The sequence below is a fragment of the Schistocerca gregaria genome, chromosome 2 (genome assembly GCF_023897955.1).
Source record: "Schistocerca gregaria isolate iqSchGreg1 chromosome 2, iqSchGreg1.2, whole genome shotgun sequence".
Lineage (NCBI taxonomy): Eukaryota > Metazoa > Arthropoda > Insecta > Orthoptera > Acrididae > Schistocerca > Schistocerca gregaria.
Window position 1 is genome coordinate 347041381 of NC_064921.1, and position 21245 is coordinate 347062625.

General features: G+C 41.0%; 1 protein-coding gene and 1 non-coding gene across 2 annotated transcripts in view; both read right to left on the reverse strand.

The window, feature by feature from the left end:
* The window catches only part of LOC126335775 (retinal guanylyl cyclase 2), a gene marked incomplete at its 5' end in the record, with an annotated part of 576657 nt that overhangs the window by 294740 nt on the left and 260672 nt on the right, over positions 1–21245 (reverse strand). The gene's annotated exons all lie outside the window — the stretch shown is intronic.
* Trnap-cgg (transfer RNA proline (anticodon CGG)) lies at positions 17535–17606 on the reverse strand. The gene has a single exon. It is a non-coding gene; the product is annotated as a tRNA-Pro (tRNA).

Sequence of the window (21245 nt, forward strand, 5' to 3'; positions counted from 1 at the left end):
ATCGTCTGTGTTGCAGTTAAGTAAATTCCGTAACTTTGAAAGCTAATTCTGGCGGGGTTTGAGTGTGGATAGAATTGTGAACTGAACTTTCTTCAAACGTAGATTAGCGGGCTGATGATCAGGCTTAAAGACAATAAAGAGCTTAAATAGAATTACCAACTTCGCGTTCTCGTTTGAGTAAACAATTACTACCATTCCAATAACTCAATTTATTTAGGAAGATTGCTCATAGATTGTATTTCAGCAAACATGTATCGCGGCCTCCGGTGAGCGGCTATTAAATTGCAGTTTCTTCAACACTGCTTTTCTGCAATTTTTCCAGTAGCTGCTATCAGGAGAGGCGAGTGCAGCAACTACCTAAGAAACGAGGTAGGTGGATTTTCTTTCAGGGAAAGGAAACTGCGCGATAAGAGCCTGACCCGTCGCAAGTGGTTCATTCGGTTCTGTAGTTGATAGATTCTGGGTAGTGAATGGCCGCTACGAGATTTTAGCCTTTATGTTACATCTCGAAGAAGGTGAACACTTTTGTGTCGAGTGTTGGAAGAATGCAGACCTGGCTATGGTAACGTGCATGATTTGGTCGTGTGGATGTTTGATTCTGGGCGGTAGAGGCCGCTACTAAAGTTTCTGAGAGAACTTTGTGTTTCGAGAGGACTGAATGTGCTCTATGGCAAGGACTCTTAAGTTTTTCCCCTTGATTCAGGGAACTGAGAATAGATAGAATATGAGTAACTATTCTTTGTATAGTGTATTTTAATTTTGTGAATCAGCGTGTTGAACTCTGAAAGGTCTTGAGCTGGTGGAGATTTCGTACGTTGTGATCACGAAATGGACTTAGTTTTCGTTCATGAATATTTAGTGTCGGGATTTTGCTACCATTCTCGTAACACTCTCAACGTAACTTTATTGCATTTGTCAAGGATATTTGCTGTCTGTACTTTAATCAAGTGTCGTAGGACCACTAACCGTTTATCTGAGATGTCCTTTCTTGAATAAACATTATTCAACATATTTCTCTGTCGTCTACACCAATTATAGACGTTAGAACAGAAGCCGAATTATTAAATTATTCATTTATCTTTTGTTTTATATATCTGTATATTTTATTAACTCGCAATTCTAGCCAATGCACACAGTATTTGACAGCAGGGTCACAGCTACACCTTATTATCTGCAGTGAATTAGCTGCAGGGTACGAAAGAAGACAAGCGCTGCTCGACTCTATGACTACATCGAGCTATTCTTTTTAATCAGAACCGTGCATAGCCCAAGTACCGAAAGTGCGAGCAACTGCGGGTAAAGACGCAGATGGTTTGCTCATATCGGATGCTTTTTGGAAGAGCAACTACACTTAGCAGTAAGCGTCAGATACCGTCGCAGTCTACAGCTTTTCGTGAGTCTCATAGCTTTCATTTCAGTGGCCGGCATATGCGTTTTCTTGCGTTCGTATTGTCCACGATTCTAATTTTTTTTGGCGTTTTAAAGCCAGTAGCTAACTTCGTAATCCAAAGAGTTAAAATAGAAACTTCTTTTTATTAATTGAAAAAAGAACAACTTAAAAGGCGCCTTAACGATAGAATGGTCAACAGTCTACACTATAGAAACTAACAGGTTATGAGAGTGTTGTACATTTGTAAGTAGCCAGAAGTACGTTTTCTCAGGTAGTGTTTCGTAATATCTGCCAATGTGAAAGTGGCTTCCACATGCTTAATAAGTAATCACAGAATAGAAATCCTATCAGTCAAACTAAGCCCTCACGCTAAAAACGACTTAAGGAGTGGTACCTCGCTCTGTGGAACGACCACAATTAAAGTTCAGTGGGCAGGGAGTCAGAGGCTAACTGATACTCAGCTCAGTTTACGCTGAACGGACAATATTTCCCTTCATCTCTTTAATTATCAGAAAAATAACTTTTGTATTTTCGCACTCTACGTTACAGATTCGCAATCGGCTAACTTGTTTCGTCGCGATTCGCCCTAATTCGCCCATGAATGGTTCAGTTTTTCTCCAAACTTGCTTTTCTTTGCATTCCTAGAGGCTCCCTACGGTAGTTAGCGCCACAGGTTTTACATAGAGTATGCGTAAGAACTTGCTCCTCTTCTAACAGCAAAATTCCATAGATCTCAGGAGGGGCAATGCGTCAAATAGACGCACGCAACTGTATGCCTATGTCGCTGACGTCAATCAGTTGTAGAATTTTCGAAAAAGATTTCGTCTCGATTCTGGAGACCGAAAATCTCCTCCACAGGAATCAAGGTGGGCCCCGAAGACTACGATCGTATGAAGCCCAATTCGCTGTGTTGGTTCACGAGACTCATCAAACAGTAGATACCGGCGATCACGCTGATGTCCTATGTCCTGATCCTTGCCTCCAGTAAGGCATTTGACACAGTTCTGCACCGACACCTAATGAATGTCAGACCTTTGCGAGGGGACTTAAGAACTCCTACCAAATGGTCCACAGCTTGTCATTTGTAAGAGGGAGAGAACTATAGATGTGACAGTAACTTCAGGTGTCCCCCAAATGAGTGTTTAGATTTCGTTAATTTCCACAATTCACATGAATGACCAAGTGAATAACTTCGAGAGCTCCTAGGGGCTTTTTGCATATGATGCAGTTGTAGGTTTTAGGGGTATAAATGCATATATTTTTATTAGTGACTGAGGACAGTGTACTGAACAATATTACAGCAGCATTTATTTCAGTTTTACAATATAATTATAGTTATTAATAGGAGAACGTTTTTAGGTTGGTTAGTACCCCCAAGTATACATATGGCAACAGAAAGCATTAATCTTATTTTCCCCTGGGCAGCAGATCAGGTGTTGAAGTGTGGACACTTGGGCGCTATACGGTTAGTCTATATTGACATGTGTAGTCCACTTTGTGGTGCAGAAAACGTCTGGTAGTAAATTATGTGACATTTTTGCAGGAAGATTGTTAGCTGTACATAAAAAACAACCAACATACTGAAGTGGGTACATATTAAGAAAACAATGATCGCAATATCTGCACTTATGCCATTCACAGCCTATACACAAAGATGTCGCAATTCTAGAAAATTGTAGCGAATTGACTCCCAACAACACAGACGTAACGTATGACATCCAAACAGGCGCAAATGCCGGTTATTGAATAGCTCAGAACTGTCGAACAATCACTGAAGATGGTCACATCATTAAATTTCTAGTAATATGCGCACGGACGAAGTGTAATCACAAATTAGAGTAATTTTTTAATTAGGAAAGATAGGAGCGTGACAGATTCATTGGAAGAAGCCTCAGGCAGTGTAGTCCCCTCACGAAGCAGATAGCTACAAAAACCTCGTTGGACCCATAACTGAGTACTGCTCGTCAATCTTCTCTGTTAGGAGTGACAGTGGAAATAAAGATCCAACGAAGAGCATCGGCTTTTGTCACAGGATTGTCTACAAATGACGCTGTCATTTACCGTCTGGTAAAGTCATTAGAAGGTCAAAATCAATTGCAAAATGACTTAGACACTATAGTTGTATTAGTTGTATGGTGCTAAAAGTGGCAGCTGGCGCTAACTAAGGAAAAGCGTAAGGTCATTCACACGAATACTGAAAGGAATCCGCTAAATTTCGGATGCACACAAATCTAAATTTGTGAATTCAGCTATATACGTAGGGACTACTATTGCAGATAATTTAAATTGGAACAGTCACCTGGATAAAAGGGGGTGGGGAAAGCGAACTAAAGACTGCGATTTGTTGGCAGAACATTTAGAAGCTACAACAGGCCTACTAAAGAGACTGCCTAGACGATGACTGTCCGCCCACTTCTGGAGTACTACTGCGTGGAGTAGGATCGGTATCAGATAGGATTGCCAAAGGGAACGTCGAAAAAGTCCGAAAAAAAGGACGTCTCGTTTTGTGTTATCGGGAAATGGTGAAGACAGTGTCACGGATATGAAAAGCGAGTTGGGACGGTAATCCCTCAAACAAAGGTGTTTTTCGTTATGGCGAGATCTTTTCACGAAATTTCAGTCGCCAACTTTATCCACTGAATGTGGAAATATTTTGTTGACACTAACGCACACAGGAAGAAATGATCATCAAAGTAAAATAAGAGAAATGAGAGCTCTTACGAAAAGATTTAAGTGTTCATCTGATGCACGCGCTGTTTGAGTGTCGAGCGGTAGAGAAATGGTCTGAAGGCACTAAAGTTCGAATTACGGAGTAGTGATGCAGATGTAGACACAGATACAGGTTCGCTTAGAAAGGCTGAGAAGCACTAGAAGAGAGACACTAGAAGATCACGGAGTCGTTTACTTTTAAAATGACGAGAGTCTAAGTTGCTAGTAAAGTCAGCCAATGTTTCCCTTCCTCCTCCTTAAATGTTGTGGAAACACCATGAAGGTGAAATTACAGAGATTCCACCCCACACGGAAGCTTATCAATAATTGTTCTTCCTAGTCATCATTTGCTAAACCAACAGGTAAGGGGTGGGAAGGGGTGGTTGTGGGGGGGGGGGGGGGGGAGGGACAGTGGTACGCAAAGATCCTTCTGCCAAATGCCGAGTATGGATGTAGAGGTATCTGATCAAAAGCATCCGGAGAGCTATTAGTCAACATTAATATGGAATGTGTTCAACCTTCGCCTTTATGACAGCTTGACGCTTGAATTTTGCGGGGGACGCTTTCAGTGAGGTGTCTGAACGTCTTTGGAGGAATGGCAGCTCATTTCTCCTCAAAAGCTGAACCCAGAGAAGGTAGTGATGTTAGCCGCTGTTGGCTCAAGCGAAGTCCAAGTTCTAACTCATCTCAATCACATTATTTCATTGACAAATTAAAAGTGTAAGTAGGCTGTTTAGGTTTTCTTATTGGTAACGCCACATAGCGCTCTGTATGAAAAATCACTGGCTGTGCTGTGCGCAGTCTGTGTTTAGTTTGCATTGTTGTCTGCCATTGTAGTGTTGGGCAGCGGCAGCTGGATGCTAACAGCGCATAGCGTTGCGCAGTTGGAGGTGAGCCGCCAGCAGTGGTGGACGTGGGGAGAGAGATGGCGGAGTTTTGAAATTTGTAAGAATTGGTGTCATGAACTGCTATATATATTATGACTAGTGAGGTAAATACATTGTTTGTTCTCTATTAAAATCTTTCATTTTCTAACTATGCCTATCAGTAGTTAGTGCCTTCAGTAGTTTGAATCTTTTATTTAGCTGGCAGTAGTGGCGCTCGCTGTATTGCAGTAGCTTGAGTAACGAAGATTTTTGTGAGGTAAGTGATTTGTGAAACGTATAGGTTAATGCTAGTCAGGGCCATTCTTTCGTAGGGATTTTTGGAAGTCAGATTGCGTTGCGCTGAAGATATTGTGTGTCAGTTTAAGCACAGTCGTGTATAATTGTTCAAAGAGGAACGTATAGGTTAATGCTAGTCAGGGCCATTCTTTCGTAGGGAGTTTTGGAAGTCAGATTGCGTTGCGCTAAAGATATTGTGTGTCAGTTTAAGCACAGTCGTGTATAATTGTTCAAAGAGGACGTTTCACATAGACCAGTCTTGTATAAATTTTTCACAGGGGACGTTTCATATGGCGCCCCTGCCAGGATTCGAACCTGGAATCTTCTGATTTTTTTCCTTGTAGTTTGTGTAATTAGTGTAGCTTTTGTTTATTTCTAGCACGTAATCATAGAGAGAATTTCCTTTGTAGTTGCAGTCTTTCATTGTTGTACAGTAAAATAGTTGTGGCATGCATGTAGTTTTGCACGAAGTATTTCGCAGCTGCGCTTGCAATTAACTAGATATTATTTTCAGTGCTATGTTAATGTGTTCTCTTATTTTTGTTCTTCAAATTGTGTTTTTCTGTGTTGTCGTGTGAAAAATTGTGACAATAATGGCGTGTCAAAAACGTAATACTAGGCTCCAAGTAAACTGAGAAATGACAGTGAAGATGAAAGCAGTGTATTAGCGCCACCATGTAATGAATTAACTAATGTTCAAAGTAGTAATTTGGTAATTGTGTGTAGGGAAATGGAGCGGGTTGCAAATAATGGTGTAGGCAATGAAACAATTAGTGAACAGGGAAGCGTTATCGATCGATCGGTCGGCAACAGCTCGCCTCAGGATTCCGAAATGACAGGACACAATCTTGCAATTACTGTAGATTCAGATTTTGCGTCCTCACCGTTTTCTCAAATAAATCAAGACACATTTTCTGCTTTTCAAAATGCGAATATTGCCGGTTCAAATGCACTGCCGAAAAGCACTGAGGAACATGTTTCAGACACCAGTGCACTGTTATTACAGTTAATGCAACAAATGGGACAAAGGCTACAAAAGTTAGACACAACGCTTGAACAAAATCAGAAACAAATGGGACAAAATCTTCAAAAGTTAGACACAATGGAACAAAATCAGAGACAAACACAGCAACAGTTGGACACAATGGAACATAATCTTCAAAAGTTAGACACAATGGAACAAAATCAAAGACAAACACAGCAACAGTTGGACACAATGGAACATAATCTTCAAAAGTTAGACACAATGGAACAATATCAGAGACAAACACAGCAACAGTTGGACACAATGGAACATAATCTTCAAAAGTTAGACACAATGGAACAAAATCAAAGACAAACACAGCAACAGTTAGACACAATGGAACATAATCTTCAAAAGTTAGACACAATGGAACAAAATCAGAGACAAACACAGCAACAGTTGGACACAATGGAACATAATCTTCGGAAGTTAGACACCACACTTGAACAAACACGTGAAGATTTAACTACTGAGTTACAGAACATTGAATCGAAATGTCAAAAAATCTGTAATGACGTAAAAACACAAATTTGTGAGCATTTTCAACCTATTTTTTCGCGGCATGAAAACTCATTACAGAATCACGAAGCAGCCATAAAAGAATTGCAAACTGTTGTTCGTGAAAATCACGACACCTTGCAAGCTAATATGGACTTAGTTGCATCCACCAATTCGGTTACGCAACTTGCAAGAACTCAGGCAAACTTAAAGGACACAGTAAATTCGATTTCAACACAAATAGACACTCTGAAACTTGGTTCAGAAAAACACACTGAGGAAATGTGTTCACTATCGGAGAAAGTAGCCGAACTTTCGGATTAGTTCACTAATTTATCTACGAAGGTAGATGATAATTTGAATGACACAAAACCGGTAGTCTTTAATGACACAGAAGAGTGCGAACAAATTAGGAAATTCAAACAAAGTCTGAATCAAATTAGTACGCAACACCAAAGAGAAATCCGGGAAGTACAAGATCAGCTGACACAGGTAATACAACAATTACGTGTTTCAGAGTACACACGCGCTCCAATACGGGAAGAGGGACACAGAAATAAGGAACAGACACAAAATAATAACACAGGGCACTTCGGAAATTATGAAAGAAATTGGCAAGGTACACCGAATTCTGAGATGGAACCGCCGACACGACGTAACAATGACCGATATGCTACCCGCCGAGACGATGATTTTGACTATAAGCTGTTCATTACTACACGTAAATTCAAAACATTTAAGAATTCTGGCAACGACATTCATCCACAAGCGTGGCTCCATCAATTCTCTCATTGTTTTCCTCCCAACTGGTCACTAGAGCACAGATTAGAATTTATGAGTGGCTACTTAGAGAATGAACCAGCTGTAAGAATGCGATCGGTCATTCACGATTGTCACAGTGAGGGAGAATTTTATCATGCCTTCCTCTCAGCATATTGGTCTCAAGCTACACAAGACCGAGTAAAACATAGCATCATGATGATGAAACACTTTGAACAATCTGAATTTTCCAGTCTCGTAAAATATTTTGAAGACATGTTACATAAGAATCAATATCTTTCAAACCCATATAGCCCTTCAGAACTCATCCGCATTTGCATAATGAAATTGCCTGAACATTTAAGGAATATTATTTTGGCAGGACGATGCAAAGACGACATTGAAGCTTTTCAAGGACTGTTACAAGAATTAGAAATAGAATTAGAAATATTTTGAAGACATGTAACATAAGAATCAATATCTTTCAAACCCATATAGCCCTTCAGAACTCATCCGCATTTGCATAATGAAATTGCCTGAACATTTAAGGAATATTATTTTGGCAGGACGATGCAAAGACGACATTGAAGCTTTTCAGGGACTGTTACAAGAATTAGAAATTGACACTGACAATCGCGGAATGCGAAAACAGGAACACAACAATTACAGGTCACATCCGTCGCAATTCCGCGATGAAAGAAATAATAACTGGACACGACAACGCGATTCTCACAACACAAATCGTGACCAAAACAGACACCACCCATATGACAACCACTGGCAGAATAATAGTTACAGAGAAAGATCGCATTTCCGTAGTAATGATTATAACAGAGACAATCGTAGAAACAGACAATACGGGAACCAAAATAATTATTATCAAGGGAGACAGAATAAATTCAGACGCAACAGTTCAGCGCGCAGTTACGATTCCGGGAGAAATTCTCCACCACATGACCGACAAACAATAAACTATGTAAACTACCGACAAAACGACAGAGCTGAATTCCATCAGAACTGGCGAGCTTCAAACAGGTCAGGGCCTTCTCGTCAAGGTGAATTTGTAGAAGTTAGGTCTCCTAATCCCATTAACGACGCGCGCCAACAAAGAAACAGACAATGACTCGCACCGCAGGCAGCCGCGTGCGCCGGCTGGCTCAGAGATAAATAACATAAGCTAACCTTGAGCAAAATTCCAGTGTTCCTTACCGACGTAACCACATGATAATTGCTTTTCAGTTGACAGTCTGCGTACTAGGAAGAGTAAAGGTTTACACCACATTTTACATGTAAAACCGTTTATTAAGAGATAATCTGCTTTTTAACTTTGTCTTTGCCATAAAACATTTCACTTCACATTTCTAGTATGCTTTGTCACACTGAGAAACTGTTAACATGCAACAATGTTTTGATGTTAACTATCCAGTGTAGAACCTAGGGAACATTTTAAAACAGAAATTACGAATGCATTGTTATAGTGAACAGACGACATAGTGTTGTTATTTGTACACTCTTGTTTGTTAGTTGCACGATTACGTAACGGCCATAAGGCTTACATACTTAGAACATATACTGTTAATGAGGTTTTAATGCAACATTTTGGTTTAGTTGAAAACACATTCTTTATTTGAAGTACTTTCTGTGAGATTAAAGATGACTTAGCATTTGGTTTCTTTGATAGCTACACGATTATATCACGACGCTACTAATGTGTGACACAATTTACATTGTGCTTTTGCGGTGTATCTGTTTTATATCTGCACAGTTTTTCTGAATTTTTCTGGAAAGTAAAACATGTTTTTGTAGTAACGTTTGTGGTATAGCTACAATGAGACAGCCTTTTCTGTAGCACAACAATACGTACAGTACAGTACTTACTTCATCACGGCAATAAGCGTAATAACTAAGATATCTATAAGCAAAGCATTTCAATTTCGTTTATCATGAGGTAAGTACATTGACTTCTGCAGAACTTAGCTTTCGGAGGACAATAACGACGACACTTCGACAGAGATTGTCTTACAGCAAGACGCACATTTAGCGCTACAGTACACGCATTAAACTATTTATTTTTCAACATATTTGAATTACAAAGAAAGTTTTCCGTGATACATTTCATTCCATTGCTGTAATCTGTAACACCTGAGGATATAATTACATTATTCCTCAGGGGGTACACGCTTACTTTGTGTACCATGTGTTTGGCAAGCACAAGGAGAAGTAGCTAATATGGTATTTGTTTATACAACTTTACACATCGGTACTATATTTCTCTAAAACATAAATTACACAGCTATCTGATCATTTAACTGAGAGAGACAAACATTTACTTTACTACATCAGTGACAGATGTTTACGTAATTACACCATTGGATAACTTCACACTTACGAAGTTGTATTTTGTCTGTACTTTGTGAACTGTTCATATTTTTTCAGAACCATTGTGATACTATGAGATCTTTGAATGAGATATTTGGTATGGGATCATGATTTTTAAAGTACGTTTGAGGTAGATGACACTTTTGACATGAGCAGAGAATTTTTTTTAGGTTTTGAAATTATTGGTGGAAGCTACGACGATTTTGAGAGTTGACTGAGGTGTTATGATGTTATTATTACGATGACTATGTGTATTACGCTGTTGCGGTATGTTTATGATCAATAAACTGATGGTATAAGAGTTATTTGATTATGCTACGTATCTGTTATGATGAAATATTTAAGAAGTGTCGACGAATAAGGTAAGGAATAATGGGTAGTGGTTAGGGACTCTGGTTTGTGAAAAAGGATGTTGGAAACCGAGAATCGAACTTTAAGATTTATGAAATGCGTGTATATGCGTGAATGTATCACTATGCTGGCGAAAATTTTTTGGACACTATTCTATTTAAAGGATTTTGTTTCTACATATTTGTACGCAAATTATTGACCTGTGAATTTTTTTTTATATGAGACTGCCACTGTAGCGTAAACTGGTGCCGTAAATATTTCGATAAGACAGTTAAGTGACCACCTGCACGTAATGCGTCGTGGGCACCCAGCTGCGCGACAACCACCTGACATAAGAAAGCCATTAGTGTGTGCCTTTCAGAGGCACAGGTGAAAAAGAAAATAAAGACGCCATTATCCTCGCTATTGACATTTCTTTGTAGAAAGCGTCGCAAATACGACACGCTCATACTTGAAAACATATGATTACACTTTGGAGTTCTTAATTTATGATATTTACTGAAATGAAATGATGAGAAACATTTCATGTCTATTGTCTTGCTAGCTGGAAGATTGTTTACTGCATTATGAAGTGCCTTATGGCTAGCGAATGACGTTTCACGCCTTGCTTTGCCTATTTTCTTTAATATCTAGTTTCTTGTTGCAACGCAGCATTGTTTAAATTAAAATTTAATACATGTACTAATATAACTACTTTCTGTCTACAGACCCAGTAAAAAATCATTTTATGACGTACTTCCTTAGAAAAGAGAGCACAAATAGACATTTCCCTTCACAGGAATTTGCAAAAATAATTGTTTTACGATTTGGTAACTTATCTGCTAGCGTATGTTCTAGTGATGCATCACTCTAGTGTTAAGATGTGACATAGGTTTACACATTTTTACTGTATTATTTTTTCTGTTTCAGCTTTGTCATGTTTAGATATAAATTATTACATTATTGCTGCTCGCTATGCTTACTTGCATTTTTTTTGTCATTGCTGTTTGTATTAATTGTTTTGTGCCTCTGCTTTGCCTCGTCCCTTAGTTTAGCATCTGAGCTCAGTAGATTTAAGTTAGCTTAAGATGGGGTAGGCTATATAAGAGAACGAGTTATGAATGGGAAGAAATGCATTGAGAAGCTATAAGAAAATGTTTTGGCCAAAAAAGTAGTGTACAGTGGAGAAAAACTATTTTTGAAAGAGGATGTGAGCAAAATACAGAAAGCATGCTTGGATAGGATATTTTTTGTTGAAAACAAATGTTGAGATATGACGAAAGATCTACAGAATGAAGTTTTGGGTTTCACTGCAGTACCAAGTGTTACCCTGAAAACAAACCCTGTCCTTTCCTTTTGTGTATCCCACTATGTGTTTGTGTACCCTTGTGTATTTATTTTCTTCCTGTCTCTCTGTACTTCATAGAATTTTTTCTGTTCTAATACTAAGCTACATTCACTATGATGAGGAATACTGTTATCCTCAAATATAATTAGCATTAATAACATGTTATTTACTTTGTAAAGATGTTTAGACATTATTTATTCTATTTTGTTCTAATGCTCATGTGTGAAGTTGATGTTTCAAAAGTTATTCTGATCTTTTATGTATGTACTTATGTTGTAATTTTTGTAACACTGATGTATTTGCTATTTCGATTCTTTTGTAAAGCCTGTACTACTGCAAATGTTATCTGTAGTGTTATGTTCTTTAAAGATGTATTTTGTACCTTTGTTATTGCATTCTTATGTTATAAAATTGTAATTGACACCAGTTCATCAAATTAAGTAACTTGTAAATTACATTTCGCTGCACACGTTTCTGTTGGTCATTGTATATGGACAATATGTGAGAAGTAGGGACTGATAGTGTTTGCACGTGTGTTAATAATTCAGTAAGGGACTGGATAACAGCATTGCTGGTTCTAAGGACATTTCAAAAACAATTTTTCTGAGTGCACAAGTGGTGGTTATGGACTTGTTATATTATCCGCAAGACTCTTCAATGCTGATTGTGCGCCTGCACAGTCAAACAGATGGCTGCTGGCCATCTCTACAAGGACTACAGTGGGTCTACACCTTTGATGACCCACCAATACCATTATTTCTACAAGGACTGCAATGGGTCTGCACCTCTGGTGGCCCACCAATACCGTAATCTCTACCAGGACTACAATGGGTCTACTCTGTGATGAGCTACGTACCGATAGTCTTCAACGTCGACTGACTCTGCTATGGCCCATTATCTGTCTGCATGTCAAGACTCAGCACTGTCTTTCATTGGAAGGAGAACACTACTTCTTCAAGACTGCTTAGAAGTCCACTACTTCCAAGTGCAATTTCCTTTATTGCTCAGACTTTGAAAAAAAAACACTGCAATTTTACTGTGATGAACGATCAGGACTGTCTTTATGGACTGTGAGAAAATTTTAGCTTCTGACCAATATTGTATCAATAAGTGTGTGCATTGGATATCTTTGTTATAGTAATTATGAAAACTTTTATCAAATCATTATTGGCCACTGCCCAAAACAATTTGTAAAAATTTTTTGTGGGGAGCATGGGGGCTATGTAAGTAGGCTGTTTAGGTTTTCTTATTGGTAACGCCACATAGCGCTCTGTATGAAAAATCACTGGCTGTGCTGTGCGCAGTCTGTGTTTAGTTTGCATTGTTGTCTGCCATTGTAATGTTGGGCAGCGGCAGCTGGATGCTAACAGCGCGTAGCGTTGCGCAGTTGGAGGTGAGCCGCCAGCTGTGGTGGACGTGGGGAGAGAGATGGCGGAGTTTTGAAATTTGTAAGAATTGGTGTCATGAACTGCTATATATATTATGACTAGTGAGGTAAATACATTGTTTGTTCCCTATTAAAATCTTTTATTTGCTAACTATGCCTATCAGTAGTTAGTGCCTTCAGTAGTTTGAATCTTTTATTTAGCTGGCAGTAGTGGCGCTCGCTGTATTGCAGTAGCTTGAGTAACGAAGATTTTTGTGAGGTAAGTGATTTGTGAAACGTATAGGTTAATGCTAGTCAGGACCATTCTTTCGTAGGGATTTTTGGAAGTCAGATTGCGTTGCGCTAAAGATATTGTGTGTCAGTTTAAGCACAGTCGTGTATAATTGTTCAAAGAGGACGTTTCACATAGACCAGTCTTGTATAAATTTTTCACAGGGGACGTTTCAAAAGAAACGCACGTGGGCCAATGTGATATCCTTGTTAGTTTTCATGTCGTGTTGTTATTTACCAAAATTCCAGTGAACGAAACTATCTAATATATATCTGATATTTTTCCAGCAAATATTGTGGAGTTATTCAGTCATTGTCTCACCACAACCTATTTTCAACACAATAATGATTTTTATGAACAGATTGACGAGGTGGCTATGGGCAGTACTCCTAGTCCAGTTGTTTCTAATTTCTTTATGAAGAACTTTGAACAACAGGCGTTGCATACTACCAGTAAAAGACCAGCCAGGAGGTACCGCTATGTCGATGATACCTTCGTAGCATGGACACACGGTGCAGAGGAAATTGATGCCTTCCTGGTACATCTCAACGGTATCAATCCGAAAATATAATTTAATATGGAGACGGAGAATAACGACCAGTTGAATTTCTTAAATGTGTCTGTTATCAAGCGAGGGGAGGGGACGTTGGGCCATGGTGTATACAGAAAAGCCACGCATACGTTACCTGCACACAGAGTCCAACCATCACCCAAGACAAAAAGAGAGAAATCATTAAGACCTTGGTAGGGCGCACAAAATTTGTGAAACGACTTACATAAAAGATGAGCTTGAAAATCTACGGTCAACATTCAAGAAGAACGAGATAGATAGAACACTTCTCCCTAGAGAGAGAATCAGGGCCGATGAGGAACAACGGCCGCCCAAAGCGAAAGTTTTGCTTCCGTTCATCAGTACGATTACAGATGGCATTGGGAAAGTGTCGCAGACCCACCAGGATGATAAAAGAATGGCTCTCCTTTCCGTCCCGCAATGTAGTGCGCTGCGTGGTTTATCGATTACACTTGTGTGTAATAAGTGAACTTTACTATAGTTGTAAAACTATCGTAGGCTACAGTAGACTACAGTATTTTACTAGTAGCTTTGGCAGTTAAAGTCATACCCGCGCTGCCTTTTCGTTAGCACACCTATCGGGCGTTACCTCGCCGCTTTCTTTGCATATACACTGAAGAGCCAAAGAAAATGGTACATCTGCCTAATATCGTGTAGGGCCCCAGTGAATACGCAGAAGCGCCGCAACACTGGAAGTAGGCTGTTTAAGTTTTTATGTTGGTAACGTCACGTAGCGCTCTGTATGAAAAATCACTGGCTGTGCTGTCTGCAGTTTGTGGCTAGTTTGCGTTGTTGTCTGCCATTGTAGTGTTGGGCAGTTGGATGTAACAGCGCGTAGCGTTGCGCAGTTGGAGGTGAGCCGCCAGCAGTGGTGGATGTGGGGAGTGAGATGGCGGGGTTTTGAGAGCGGATGATCTGGTCGTGTGTCCATCAGAGATGGTAAATTTGTAAGACTGGATGTCACGAACTGATATATATATATATATATATATATATATATATATATATATATATATATATATATATATATATATATATAATGACTTCTGAACACTATTAAGGTGAATACATTGTTTGTTATCTATCAAAATATTTCATTTACTGACTATACGTATCAGTAGTTAGAATCTTTTATTTAGCTGGCAGTAGTGGCGCTCGCTGTATTGCAGTAGTTCGAGTAACGAAGATTTTTGTGAGGTAAGTGATTCATGAAAAGTATAGGTTATTGTTAGTCAGGGCCATTCTCTTGTAGGGATTTTTGAAAGTCAGATTGCGTTGCGCTAAAAATATTGTGTGTCAGTTTAGTGTTGATCAGAATAGGTAAAGAGCAAAATGTCTGAGTACATTCAGTTCCGCTCAGCTGTTTGAAAAGCAAATAATGTAAGAGGTTTATCAGCACAGTCATTCATAATATTTTCTAAGGGGACGTTTCAACACGACGTGGCATGGACTCGACTAATGTCTGAAGCAGTGCTGGATGGAAGTGACACCACAAATCCTGCAGGGCTGTCCATAAATACGTAAGAGTACCGACGGGGTAAGAGGTCTCTTCTGAAGACCACGTTACAAGGCATTCCAGATATTGTCAATAATGTTCATGTCTGGGGAGTTTGGTGGCCAGCGGAAGTGTTTCAGCTCAGAAGAGTGTTCCTGGATCCACTCAGTGGCAATTCTGGACGAGTGGAATGTCACGTTGTCTTCCTGGAATTGCAGAAGTCCGTCGGAATGCACAATGAACATGAATGGAAGCAGGTGATCAGACAGGATACGTGTCACCTGTCAGAGTCGGATCTAGACGTATCAGGGGCCCCATATCACTCCAACTCCGCACTCCCCACTCCATTACAGAGCCTCCACGAGCTTGAACAGACCCCTGCTGACATGCAAGGTCCATGGATTCATAAGGTTGTCTCCATACTGTACATGTCCATCCGCTTGACATAATTTGAAACGATACTCGTCAGACGAGGTAGCATGTTTCCAGTCATCAACAGTCCAATGTCAGTGTTGATGGGCCCAGGCGAAGCTCAAAGCTTTGTGTCATGCAGTCATCAAGAGTACAAGAGCGGACCTTCGACTCCAAAAGCGCATGTCGATTTATGTTTCGTTGAATGGCTCACACGCTGACGCTTGCTGATGGCCCGGCATTTAAATCTGCAGCAATTCGCGGAAGGGTTGCGCTTCTGTCACAATGAACGATTCTCATCAGTCGTCGTTGGTCCCGTTCATGCAGGATCTTTTTCCGGCCGCAGCTAGGTCGGAGATTTGATGTTTTACTGGATTCCAGATATACATGCCAGACTCGTGAAATTGTCGTACAGGAAAATCCCCAGCTCTTCGCTACCTTGGGGATGCTGTGTCTCAGCGCTTGTGCGACGATTACGACAACACGTTCATACTCACGTAAATCTTGATAACCCGTCATTGTAGCAGCAGTAACTGATCTACCAACTGTGTTGTCTTATGTAGACGTTGTCGACCGCATCGCCCTATTGAGCCTGTTTACGTATCTCTGTATCTGAATATGCATGCCTGTAACAGTTTCTTTGGCGCTTCATTGTAAAAGCTGTTACGTGGAGACCGTCCCTGGGTGGTAACATGCTTGCCTCCCATGCAATGGGCCTGGGTTCGATTACCGGTCGGGTTGGAGATTTTCTCCGCTCGTGGACAGGCTGTTGTGTTGTCGTCATCATTTCGTCCTAATCATCGGCCGCAAGTCGCCCATAGTGGCGCAGACTGAAATAAGACTTGCAATGGCGACCAAACCCGACTGGGCCCTCCCAGCCAACAATGCCATACGATAATTTCATTTTACGTGGAGGCAGTAGCGTTCGAGTTGTAAACAAAGATGGTTCATTGCGACCCCATTGCAGTAGAGGTCTTCTCTTTGTGCAGCGGAGCCTGAACGGCAGCGCGTTATGGCAGTTACAATTGTAAACTTTTTATTTTGTTTTCTTTAAACAACATCTTTTGGAAGCTGAAGTTTTGTTGTATGGAAGTTCACGCGCGATCATTGAGTTTTACAAATTTTGGTTGCTTGGAGGGTTAATTTAAGTAGCTTAAGCTTCTCAAAAGCTGTTTTCAAATTCTGATTTTTGAATATTTAAACTTTTTATAGAGTATTAGAGGATTTATTAAAACCCAGCAGATTAGTACTCCACTACCGAGCTCCCTGTCGTTTCAGTCATTTGAAGTGTATGGTAGCGCTGTCACACGTAGTATTTGCTATAGGATTTAGTCCGCATCAGGATACTCCTGTATCTGCAGTTGTTGCAGTTGATAACGGACTCTATTATTATACTGTCATCACTAATTAGTCTCTCTCGTTTAAATGGAAACTTACTTATGTATTAATTCTTTTGACTTGTTACCGAACTTTATTCTCAGCAGCTAGTCTTCGCGTTGCCCTCTGATTTGTGGCTATTTAAGTGTGCAATTCATACACGGGTACGGAGTTTTAATGATAAAATACTGATGCACCATGACATACTGTATATACAGAAATGCATAACGTGTTCATCGTGTCATTTAATAATGTAACGAAGAACTAGAAAAGAGCTAACTGGCGAGACGATTCCAAAACATTGGTGAAACATATATTCTAGAAGTTAAATATAGCTACATTCCGAATAAAAAAAAAACAAGTCGTTTCTGCCACTTTTTAACTTTGACGCATTTCAGCATATTTTTTTCGAAAAATAACGTGGGCTCGTCCGGGATTTGAACCCGGGACCTCTCGCACCCGAAGCGAGAATCATACCCCTAGACCAACGAGCCGACACAACAGGTTTAGCTCTTCCCATGTGAGACGCGCCTCTCTCTTCGTGTAGCCTCGACGGCAGACTGGCACACGTTAGCGGAATTGCCAGTCTGTGACGTCATAGCGCGTCAGCGCATGCCACGGCGGGAGAGCGTGCACGAACCATCGGAAAGACGAGCTGCCTGGACTTTCTCCGTCGTGCTGCTCACCGTGAGGGTCGCTGTCGTAGAAAGTGAGTATTATCTGGTTGAAAAGTCCTTCGACGGCTGGAATAACAGAGATGGAACATAGTTCGTAATGCGTAATAATAGAACAGCAAAGCGGTCACAACAAATTTCAAAGAACCACGGGCGCACTTAGCTGAATTTGTTTAAAAAACTTCAGAACTGTTGCATGGAGATAATAGGAAGGACGTATTAACCTTACTTGAAATGAATATAATTCCTGCGTGCTAACTGTGGTGTCACCGCCAGACACCACACTTGCTAGGTGGTAGCCTTTAAAACGGTCGCGGTCCAGTAGTATACGTCGGACCCGCGTGTCGCCACTATCAGTGATTGCAGACCGAGAGCCGCCACACGGCAGGTCTAGAGAGACTTCCTAGCACTCGCCCCAGGTGTACAGCCGACTTTGCTAGCGATGGTTTACTGACAAAATACGCTCTCATTTGCCGAGACGATAGTTAGCACAGCCTTCAGCTACGTTATTTGCTACGATCTAGCAAGGCGCCATTATCAGTTACTATTGATATTGTGAATCATGTACCGTCCAGAGCGACGTTCGTCATTAATGGATTAAAGTTAAGTATTCCACCAGCTACGTCCGTGTTTCTAAATTCTAATTTCCTTGCCCTGTTCCAGACTTCACGCCAGCCTGCGTGAGCTAAATCGCGTGCCTTTCGGCCTCCTCTAGTAACACGGTGTTGGCTCTCCTGCTAACCACAACACTAACCTCAGCGGATCTTCCTACGATGACGTTGCTCTAAGGAACGCTTTACACTGAGGCGACAAAAATTATGGAACAGCGATATGCACATATACAGATGGCGGTAGTATCGCGTACATTAGGTATAAAGGGGCAGTGCATTGTCAGAGGTGTCATTTGTACTCTGGTCATTCAAGTGAAAAGGTTTCCTACGTTATTTTGGCCGTACGGGGGGAATTAACAGACTTCCAGCGGGGAATGGCAGTTGGAGCTAGACGCATGGGACATCCCATTTCGAAAATTGTTAAGGATTTCAATATTCTGATATCCACAGTGTCAAGAGTTTGCCTAGAATGCCAAATTTCAGGCAGTACCTCTCACCGACCGAGAGCAGCCGTGTTTGCATAGAGGTGTTAGTGCTAACAGACAAAGAACACTGCGTGAAAAAACCGCAGAAGTCATTGTGGGACATACGACGAACGTATCCGTTAGGTGAGTGCGGCGAAATTTGGTGTTAATGGGTTATGGCAGTAGATGACCGACGCGAGTACTTCTGCTAGCAGTACCACATCGCCTGCAGCACCTCTCATGGCCTCGGGACCATACTGGACAACTGGAAACTGTCCTGGTCAGATGAGTCCCGATTTCAGTTGCTAAGGGCTGACGGTAGGGTTCGAATGTGCCGCAGACCCCACGAAGCCTTGGATTCAAGTTGTAAACAAGTTGTTGTGCAAGGTAGTGGTTGCTCCATAAAGTTACGGACTATGTTTACACGGAATGGATTGGGTCCGCTGGTCCTACTGAACCGATCATTGACTGGAAATGGTGATGTTCGACTATTTGGAGATCATTCGCAGCCATTCATGGACTTCATGTCCCCAAACAACGATGGATTTTTTATGGATGACAATGTGCCATGTCAACGGCCCACAGTCGTTCGCGATCGGTCTGAGCAATATTGTGGAGAATCCGAGCAAATGACGTGGCCACCAGACCGCAAGACATATATGTCTTCAAACATTTACAGGACATAAGCGAGAGGTCAGTTCGTGCACAGGAGCCTGCAGCGGCAGCACTTTCTCGCAGTTATAGACGGCTATAGAGGCAGCGTGGATCCACATATCTGCAGGGGACTTCAAAGGCTTGTTGAGTCTTGTTGCTTCACTACAGCGGGCAAAAGGAGATGTGAGACGATATTAGGAGCTATCTTGTGACTTTTCTCGCCTCAGTTTACTTGCCTCTGCGTACGGCGTTACAGGTGCGTCACCAGAATTTTGCTGTCGCTGTCAGTGCCTCGTGTAACTGCAAAAGCCATAAATAAATGACAGGAGGACTTAACAAAAAAGAAAGAAAAACCATACCGGAAATTCCTTATTTCGTAACAGGTTCTGTTACGTACGAAAAGTGAGCGAGGTGGTGCAGTGGTCAGCACAAATGGACTCCCATTCGGGAGGACGACGGTTGAAATCCGCGTCCGGCCATCCTCATTTGGGTTTTTCCTCATTTCCCGAAACCGCTTGAGACAAATTCCGAATGATTCCTCTGAAAAAAGGACGCTACATATTTCCTTGCCCATCGCAGTCTGAGCTTGTGCTGCGTCTCTAATGACCACGTCGTCGACGGGACGTTAAGTCCTAATCTTCTTTATTACTGGAACGTTACTATTAATAGACCCTACTTAATGTGTTGAAAGAGATTTGTAAAATGTAGTATAGTTCACCTTACTGACCGGCCGATGTGGCACAGCGGCTCTAGGCGCTTCAGTCCGGAACCGCGCTGTTGCTATGGTCGCAGGTTCGAATCCTGCGTCGGGCATGGATGTGTGCAATGTCCTTAAGTTAGTTAGGTTTAAGTAGTTTTAAGTCTAGGGGACTGATGACTTCGATGTTAAGTCCCATAGTGCTTAGAGCCATTTGAACCATTTTTCACCTTACTGGACGGACACATAGGTAGCAGGTTACGAGAATGGATACTTTCTCAAGTATTAAATAAAGCTATTCCACACCAGGAAAAGGAAAATCATATAAACGAGATTATGACATACATGAAAAAGTAAAGGGAGAGCTACATAATTATTTGCAAAATATCTCCATAGGGATGACGGAGTGTAAAGGTTTTTATCATGCATTCGAAAAATATCACGTGTCGCCATGTTCCGTTTGGGGCGAGGATAGGATGGTAACCGGCTTTCTAGGGAACCATCCGGTCATTTGCCTTGAGTGATTTAGCTTAGGAGGAAAATTCTTAATTTGGATGGCTGGATATCCTATATTTGGCACAAAGTCGCAGTATTTCTAATTCACAACAGTGAATACAGAAAAGATGTAATGAAACTGTACTGCGTTTTGTGCCATATAATATTTAGTTATTACTAAGCGTCTTTCCTCTTGTTGCGCCACCACGAGTTACTGCGTCCCGTCAACGTTGAGGTAGTTAAATGAGTACTACTACTTACAGAACACATGTGGTTGGCGAAGGAAATCGGAAGTACTCACGGTTATAGAAATATCCCGTAGTCTTTTCAAGTACTGAAGGAAAGCATAGAATCTAAACGTGCTTGGCCGGATGCAGATTTGAAACCCAGTACTTCTGTTACTCCTGTTGATGAGTGTCACAATTGCCATAAGAAAAAGGAAAGAAAATTAGTGTTTAACTTCTCGTTGACAAAGAGATCATTAGAGACAGAGCACAATCTCGTATTAAGAAGGAACAGGGAAGGATATCGGCAGCCC